Below are 7,500 nucleotides of genomic sequence, written 5' to 3' on the forward strand. Positions count from 1 at the left end.
ACCCAAAGGGCGAGTCGATCCGAGCAAAGGCGCCCGAGTTACGGCCGTTTAAAGGTCAGGCGGTGGTACCCCGTATCTCGGCCGGGCTTAGGGTTAGAGAGACGAGGGTTGGCTCGTTGGAAAGGTCCCCTCCGGTGGAGCAACCGACCCAAAGGGCGAAGTCCTGGGACTTTGTGCGCCGGAGCTACGGGCGTTTAAAGGTCAGGCGGTGGTGCCCCGTATCTCGGCCGGGCTTAGGGTTAGAGAGACGAGGGTTGGCTCGTTGGAAAGGGCCGCTCCGGTAGAGCAACCGACCCAAAGGGCGAGTCGATCCGAGCAAGGGCGTCCGAGCTGCGGCCGTGGGAAAATCCGCGGAGGGACCGCCGTATCTCGGCCGGGCTTGGGGTTAGGGAGAAGCGGGTAGGCTCGTTCGAAAGGTCCCCTCGGGTAGAGCAACCGACCCAAAGGGCGAGTCGATCCGAGCAAATGCGCCCGAGTTACGGCCGTTTAAAGGTCAGGCGGTGGTACCCCGTATCTCGGCCGGGCTTAGGGTTAGAGAGACGAGGGTTGGCTCGTTGGAAAGGTCCCCTCGGGTGGAGCAACCGACCCAAAGGGCGAGTCGATCCGAGCAAATGCGCCCGAGTTACGGCCGTTTAAAGGTCAGGCGGTGGTACCCCGTATCTCGGCCGGGCTTAGGGTTAGAGAGACGAGGGTTGGCTCGTTGGAAAGGTCCCCTCGGGTGGAGCAACCGACCCAAAGGGCGAGTCGATCCGAGCAAAGGCGCCCGAGTTACGGCCGTTTAAAGGTCAGGCGGTGGTACCCCGTATCTCGGCCGGGCTTAGGGTTAGAGAGACGAGGGTTGGCTCGTTGGATAGGGCCGCTCCGGTAGAGCAACCGACCCAAAGGGCGAGTCGATCCGAGCAAAGGCGCCCGAGTTACGGCCGTTTAAAGGTCAGGCGGTGGTACCCCGTATCTCGGCCGGGCTTGGGGTTAGAGAGACGAGGGTTGGCTCGTTGGAAAGGTCCGCTCGGGTAGAGCAACCGACCCAAAGGGCGAGTTCATCCGAGCAAAGGCGCCCGAGCTGCGGCCGTGGGAAAATCCGCGGAGGGACCGCCGTATCTCGGCCGGGCTTAGGGTTAGAGAGACGAGGGTTGGCTCGTTGGATAGGGCCGCTCCGGTAGAGCAACCGACCCAAAGGGCGAGTCGATCCGAGCAAAGGCGCCCGAGCTGCGGCCGTGGGAAAATCCGCGGAGGGACCGCCGTATCTCGGCCGGGCTTAGGGTTAGAGAGAAGCGGGTTGGCTCGTTGGATAGGGCCGCTCCGGTAGAGCAACCGACCCGAAGGGCGAGTCGATCCGAGCAAGGGCGCCCGAGCTGCGGCCGTGGGAAAATCCGGGGAGGGACCGCCGTATCTCGGCCGGGGAAAGGGCTAGAGGCTCGCGGGTAGGCTCGTTCGAAAGGTCCCCTCGCGTGGAGCGACCGACCCAAAGGGCGAGTCGATCCGAGCAAAGGCGCCCGTGCTGCGGCCGTGGGAAAATCCGGGGAGGGACCGCCGTATCTCGGCCGGGGAAAGGGCTAGAGGCTCGCGGGTAGGCTCGTTCGAAAGCCCCCCTCCGGCATAGCGACCGACCCGAAGGGCGAAGGCCCCGGACCCGAGGCGCCCGAGAAACGGCCGTGGGAAAATCCGGGCACAGACCGCCGTATCTCGGCCGGGGAAAGGGCTAGAGGCTCGCGGGTAGGCTCGTTCGAAAGCTCCCCTCCGGCATAGCGACCGACCCGAAGGGCGAAGGCCCCGGACCCGAGGCGCCCGAGAAACGGCCGTGGGAAAATCCGGGGAGGGACCGCCGTATCTCGGCCGGGGAAAGGGCTAGAGGCTCGCGGGTAGGCTCGTTCGAAAGCCCCCCTCCGGCATAGCGACCGACCCGAAGGGCGAAGGCCCCGGACCCGAGGCGCCCGAGAAACGGCCGTGGGAAAATCCGGGCACAGACCGCCGTATCTCGGCCGGGGAAAGGGCTAGAGGCTCGCGGGTAGGCTCGTTCGAAAGCTCCCCTCCGGCATAGCGACCGACCCGAAGGGCGAAGGCCCCGGACCCGAGGCGCCCGAGAAACGGCCGTGGGAAAATCCGGGGAGGGACCGCCGTATCTCGGCCGGGGAAAGGGCTAGAGGCTCGCGGGTAGGCTCGTTCGAAAGCCCCCCTCCGGCATAGCGACCGACCCGAAGGGCGAAGGCCCCGGACCCGAGGCGCCCGAGAAACGGCCGTGGGAAAATCCGGGCACAGACCGCCGTATCTCGGCCGGGGAAAGGGCTAGAGGCTCGCGGGTAGGCTCGTTCGAAAGCTCCCCTCCGGCATAGCGACCGACCCGAAGGGCGAAGGCCCCGGACCCGAGGCGCCCGAGAAACGGCCGTGGGAAAATCCGGGCACAGACCGCCGTATCTCGGCCGGGGAAGGGGCTAGAGGCTCGCGGGTAGGCTCGTTCGAAAGGCCCCCTCCGGCGGAGCGACCGACCCAAAGGGCGAAGGCCCCGGACCCGAGGCGCCCGAGATACGGCCGCGGGAATTTCCGCGAGCTTCGACCGGACGTATCTCCGGCGGGCGGGGTCGCACGGACCCGAGGCCGGGCTCGTCGGAAAGCCCCGGGACGGACCTTTCGAACGAGACCGGCCGCGCGTCCGGGCGACCTCCGAGGCGGACGCTAGGGGCGCCGGAGCCCCGGACGAGCGAAAATTCCGCGACCACCCGCCCGTATCTCGGCCCGGGAAAGGGCCAGAGACTCGAGGGAGGGCTCGTTCGAAAGCTCCCCTCCGGCATAGCGACCGACCCGAAGGGCGAAGGCCCCGGACCCGAGGCGCCCGAGAAACGGCCGTGGGAAAATCCCGCGGGGGTAGGCCGTATCTCGGCCCCGGAAAGGGCTAGCGACGCGCGGGTGGGCTCGTTCGAAAGGCCCCCCGCGGAGGAGCCACCCACCCGAAGGGCGAAGGCCCCGGACCCGGGGCGCCGGAGCAGCGCGGTAACGAAATTCGAATTTTCGACCGGAAGTATCTCGGGCCCCCGGGGTCGCACGGACCCGCGGCCGGTCTCGTCGGAAAGCCCCGGGCGAGACCTTTCCGACGAGCCCGGCCCCGAGTCCGTAGGACCTTCCCCGGCCGAGATACGGCGCCCGGCAGTTCATTGGCCGATATCTCGGAAACGGGGCGTCGTAGACGCTCCGTGGTATTGGTGACCTTGACGATGCCGGGTCAGACGAGTCGGCCGCGGGCACGGGCCCGGGGGCGCCGGCCGCCAGAGTCGGGTGGCTCGCGCACTTCCAGGCGGGCCGCTCGCGCACCTCCAGGCACCCCGACCCACTCGCCGAGGCCGACCGAGGTGCGCCGTCCCGGCCGCGGACCGGTCGGGGTCCCCTCTCGAAAGGGCAGTAGTGTGAACAGGTGCCATCGGGTATATAGGGGAAGGGGTCCTCTCGAACCAGGCCTTCGAACCCGCGCGAGCCTAGCCCGGCAAGGCTCACCCTCCCCGGCCACGGGTTCGGCCTCCGTCCCCCTGGAGGTCCGGCACCTCCAGGGTCCCCGACCCTGCCTCCCCTGCCCGAGGGGAGGCCTCCGAGGCGGGCCTGACAGGGCGGCCCTCCCTCCTGGAAGTCCGGTTCCTCCAGGGTCCCCGACCCTGCCTCCCCTGCCCGAGGGGAGGCCTCCGAGGCGGGCCTGACAGGGCGGCCCTCCCTCCTGGAAGTCCGGTTCCTCCAGGGCACACGTCCCTACCTCCGTAGCCCAGAGAGGTGACTCCGAGGCGGGCCTGACAGGGCGGCCCTCCCTCCTGGAAGTCTGGTTCCTCCAGGGCACACGTCCCCACCTCCGTAGCCCAGATGGGTGACTCGATAGCGGGCCTGACAGGGCGGCCCTCCCTCCTGGAAGTCCGGTTCCTCCAGGGCACACGTCCCTGCCTCCTTAGCCCAGAGAGGTGACTCCGAGGCGGGCCTGACAGGGCGGCCCTCCCTCCTGGAAGTCTGGTTCCTCCGGGGCACCCGTCCCTACCTCCGTAGCCCAGATGGGTGACTCGAAAGCGGGCCTGACAGGGCGGCCCTCCCTCCTGGAAGTCCGGTTCCTCCAGGGCACACGTCCCTGCCTCCTTAGCCCAGAGAGGTGACTCCGAGGCGGGCCTGACAGGGCGGCCCTCCCTCCTGGAAGTCTGGTTCCTCCGGGGCACACGTCCCTACCTCCGTAGCCCAGATGGGTGACTCGAAAGCGGGCCTGACAGGGCGGCCCTCCCTCCTGGAAGTCCGGTTCCTCCAGGGCACACGTCCCTGCCTCCTTAGCCCAGAGAGGTGACTCCGAGGCGGGCCTGACAGGGCGGCCCTCCCTCCTGGAAGTCTGGTTCCTCCAGGGCACACGTCCCTACCTCCGTAGCCCAGATGGGTGACTCGAAAGCGGGCCTGACAGGGCGGCCCTCCCTCCTGGAAGTCCGGTTCATCCAGGGCACACGTCCCTGCCTCCTTAGCCCAGAGAGGTGACTCCGAGGCGGGCCTGACAGGGCGGCCCTCCCTCCTGGAAGTCTGGTTCCTCCAGGGCACACGTCCCTACCTCCGTAGCCCAGATGGGTGACTCGAAAGCGGGCCTGACAGGGCGGCCCTCCCTCCTGGAAGTCCGGTTCATCCAGGGCACACGTCCCTGCCTCCTTAGCCCAGAGAGGTGACTCCGAGGCGGGCCTGACAGGGCGGCCCTCCCTCCTGGAAGTCTGGTTCCTCCAGGGCACACGTCCCTGCCTCCTTAGCCCAGAGAGGTGACTCCGAGGCGGGCCTGACAGGGCGGCCCTCCCTCCTGGAAGTCTGGTTCCTCCAGGGCACACGTCCCTACCTCCGTAGCCCGGATGGGTGACTCGAAAGCGGGCCTGACAGGGCGGCCCTCCCTCCTGGAAGTCCGGTTCATCCAGGGCACACGTCCCTACCTCCGTAGCCCAGATGGGTGACTCGAAAGCGGGCCTGACAGGGCGGCCCTCCCTCCTGGAAGTCTGGTTCCTCCAGGGCACACGTCCCTGCCTCCTTAGCCCAGAGAGGTGACTCCGAGGCGGGCCTGACAGGGCGGCCCTCCCTCCTGGAAGTCTGGTTCCTCCAGGGCACACGTCCCTGCCTCCTTAGCCCAGAGAGGTGACTCCGAGGCGGGCCTGACAGGGCGGCCCTCCCTCCTGGAAGTCTGGTTCCTCCAGGGCACCCGTCCCCACCTCCGTAGCCCAGATGGGTGACTCGAAAGCGGGCCTGACAGGGCGGCCCTCCCTCCTGGAAGTCTGGTTCCTCCAGGGCACACGTCCCTGCCTCCTTAGCCCAGAGAGGTGACTCCGAGGCGGGCCTGACAGGGCGGCCCTCCCTCCTGGAAGTCTGGTTCCTCCAGGGCACCCGTCCCCACCTCCGTAGCCCAGATGGGTGACTCGAAAGCGGGCCTGACAGGGCGGCCCTCCCTCCTGGAAGTCTGGTTCCTCCAGGGCACACGTCCCTGCCTCCTTAGCCCAGAGAGGTGACTCCGAGGCGGGCCTGACAGGGCGGCCCTCCCTCCTGGAAGTCCGGTTCCTCCGGGGCACACGTCCCTACCTCCGTAGCCCAGATGGGTGACTCGAAAGCGGGCCTGACAGGGCGGCCCTCCCTCCTGGAAGTCTGGTTCCTCCAGGGCACCCGTCCCTACCTCCGTAGCCCAGATGGGTGACTCGAAAGCGGGCCTGACAGGGCGGCCCTCCCTCCTGGAAGTCTGGTTCCTCCAGGGCACCCGTCCCTACCTCCGTAGCCCAGATGGGTGACTCGAAAGCGGGCCTGACAGGGCGGCCCTCCCTCCTGGAAGTCTGGTTCTTCCAGGGCACACGTCCCTACCTCCGTAGCCCAGATGGGTGACTCGAAAGCGGACGCGGGAGGGTGTACGTGGCGCACCCCCAGGCCGAAGAGAGGTCTCGTGAGCGGACGCGAGGGTGTACGACAGAAGGCCTGGAAGTCTCTGACTTCCAGGGTCACCGACCCTACCTCATGAGCCCGAAGAGGTGACTCGAATGCGGACGCGGGGGTGTACGTGGCGCACCCCCAGGCCGAAGAGAGGTCTCGTGAGCGGACACGAGAAGTACGACAGAGGGCCTGGAAGCAAAAGCGGGTGACTCGTGCACTTCCAGAAAAGGCAAAAGCGGGTGACTCGTGCACTTCCATAAAGCCGAAACGAGGTCTCGTGAGCGGACACGAGAAGTACGACAGAGGGCCTGGAGGTAAAAGCGGGTGACTCGTGCACTTCCAGGGTCTCCGACCTTACGGCGCCTTCCGACGCGGGCGCCTCCTCCCGGACGAGCCACGGGAAGGGCCCCTTCTCTCAAGGGGCGGTCGTTTGAACAGGTGCCATCGGGTATATAGGGATGGGTTGCTTCGAAAGTGGACCTCCAGCGTCCTCCCTCCCTGCGGCAGATCCCAAGAAAGGTCTGTGCGCGTCGGTGTGCGATGAACGAAAAACCGTTAAAAGAACTGGAACGGTTGGAACGGACGAAGGGCGTCTGATGTGAGGCAGCGCCCCGGGCGAGTGTCGAAAGACGGGTAACCCATATCCGCATGCCGCCTAGGCGGAAAGATCCGGCCTGGATCATATCAAGGCTAATGCCTAAAAACTAAAGCTACCTTGGGTGATGGAACTCGGCTACGGCCGCAAAACGATCCGCCCTGGATCATCAAGGCTAATGCCTAAAAACTAAAGCTACCTTGGGTGATGGAACTCGGCTACGGCCGCAAAACGATCCGCCCTGGATCAAGGCTACGGCCTAAAAACGGCAAAAAAAGATCCAAAAGTCCCTGGATCAAGGCGCTTCGGCTTAAAACCTGTGAAAAGATCCGCCCTGGATCAAGGCTACGGCCTTAAAGCTGCTCAAAAGATCCGCCCTGGATCAAGGCTACGGCCTTAAAACTGCTAAAAAGATCCTAAAGTCTCTGGATCTAGGCTACGGCCTCAAAGACACACGTGTTGTGAGATAAGATCCGCCCTGGATCTCCAGGCTACGGCCTCAAAGGTTCGACCCGACCATATATGCTCAGACACGGGCGAACACAAAAGCGTAACAACCCATGTTGGAACCGTCGAAGGATCTCGGCGTCGGCCGTAAAACGGAAACCCCCCGGTCGTCGGTACGCGTGTGGCGGTCGAGGGCCCCCGGCCGCCGGTCGGGCGGGCGCGTGGATAGGTCTCCCGAGCGGTCAAGGAGTCCCGGAAGCCGGTCGGGCGAGCGGCCGGCCCCGGGGCACCCTACCCTCTCGGGCGCACCGACCCCACGCGTTTCGTCTCGGTCGGCGTCCGGGGTTCCGAGACACCCTTATGTATCTGTGTGACAGACGGAGTGGCACACCGTCTGCGGCGGGACAGGGCCGCCGACCGCGATGGAAGTCGAGTGAGGCGGCTTCCGGGGTCCAAGACCCTACAGACAGACGGAGTGGCGACCCGTCTGCGGCGGGCCAGGGCCGCCGACCGCGATGGAAGTCGAGTGGGGCGGCTTCCAGGGTCCAAGACCCTACAGACAGACG

The sequence above is a fragment of the Paramisgurnus dabryanus genome, unplaced genomic scaffold (genome assembly GCF_030506205.2).
Source record: "Paramisgurnus dabryanus unplaced genomic scaffold, PD_genome_1.1 h2tg000283l_1_34311__unordered_in_group6, whole genome shotgun sequence".
In the NCBI taxonomy this organism is placed as follows: domain Eukaryota; kingdom Metazoa; phylum Chordata; class Actinopteri; order Cypriniformes; family Cobitidae; genus Paramisgurnus; species Paramisgurnus dabryanus.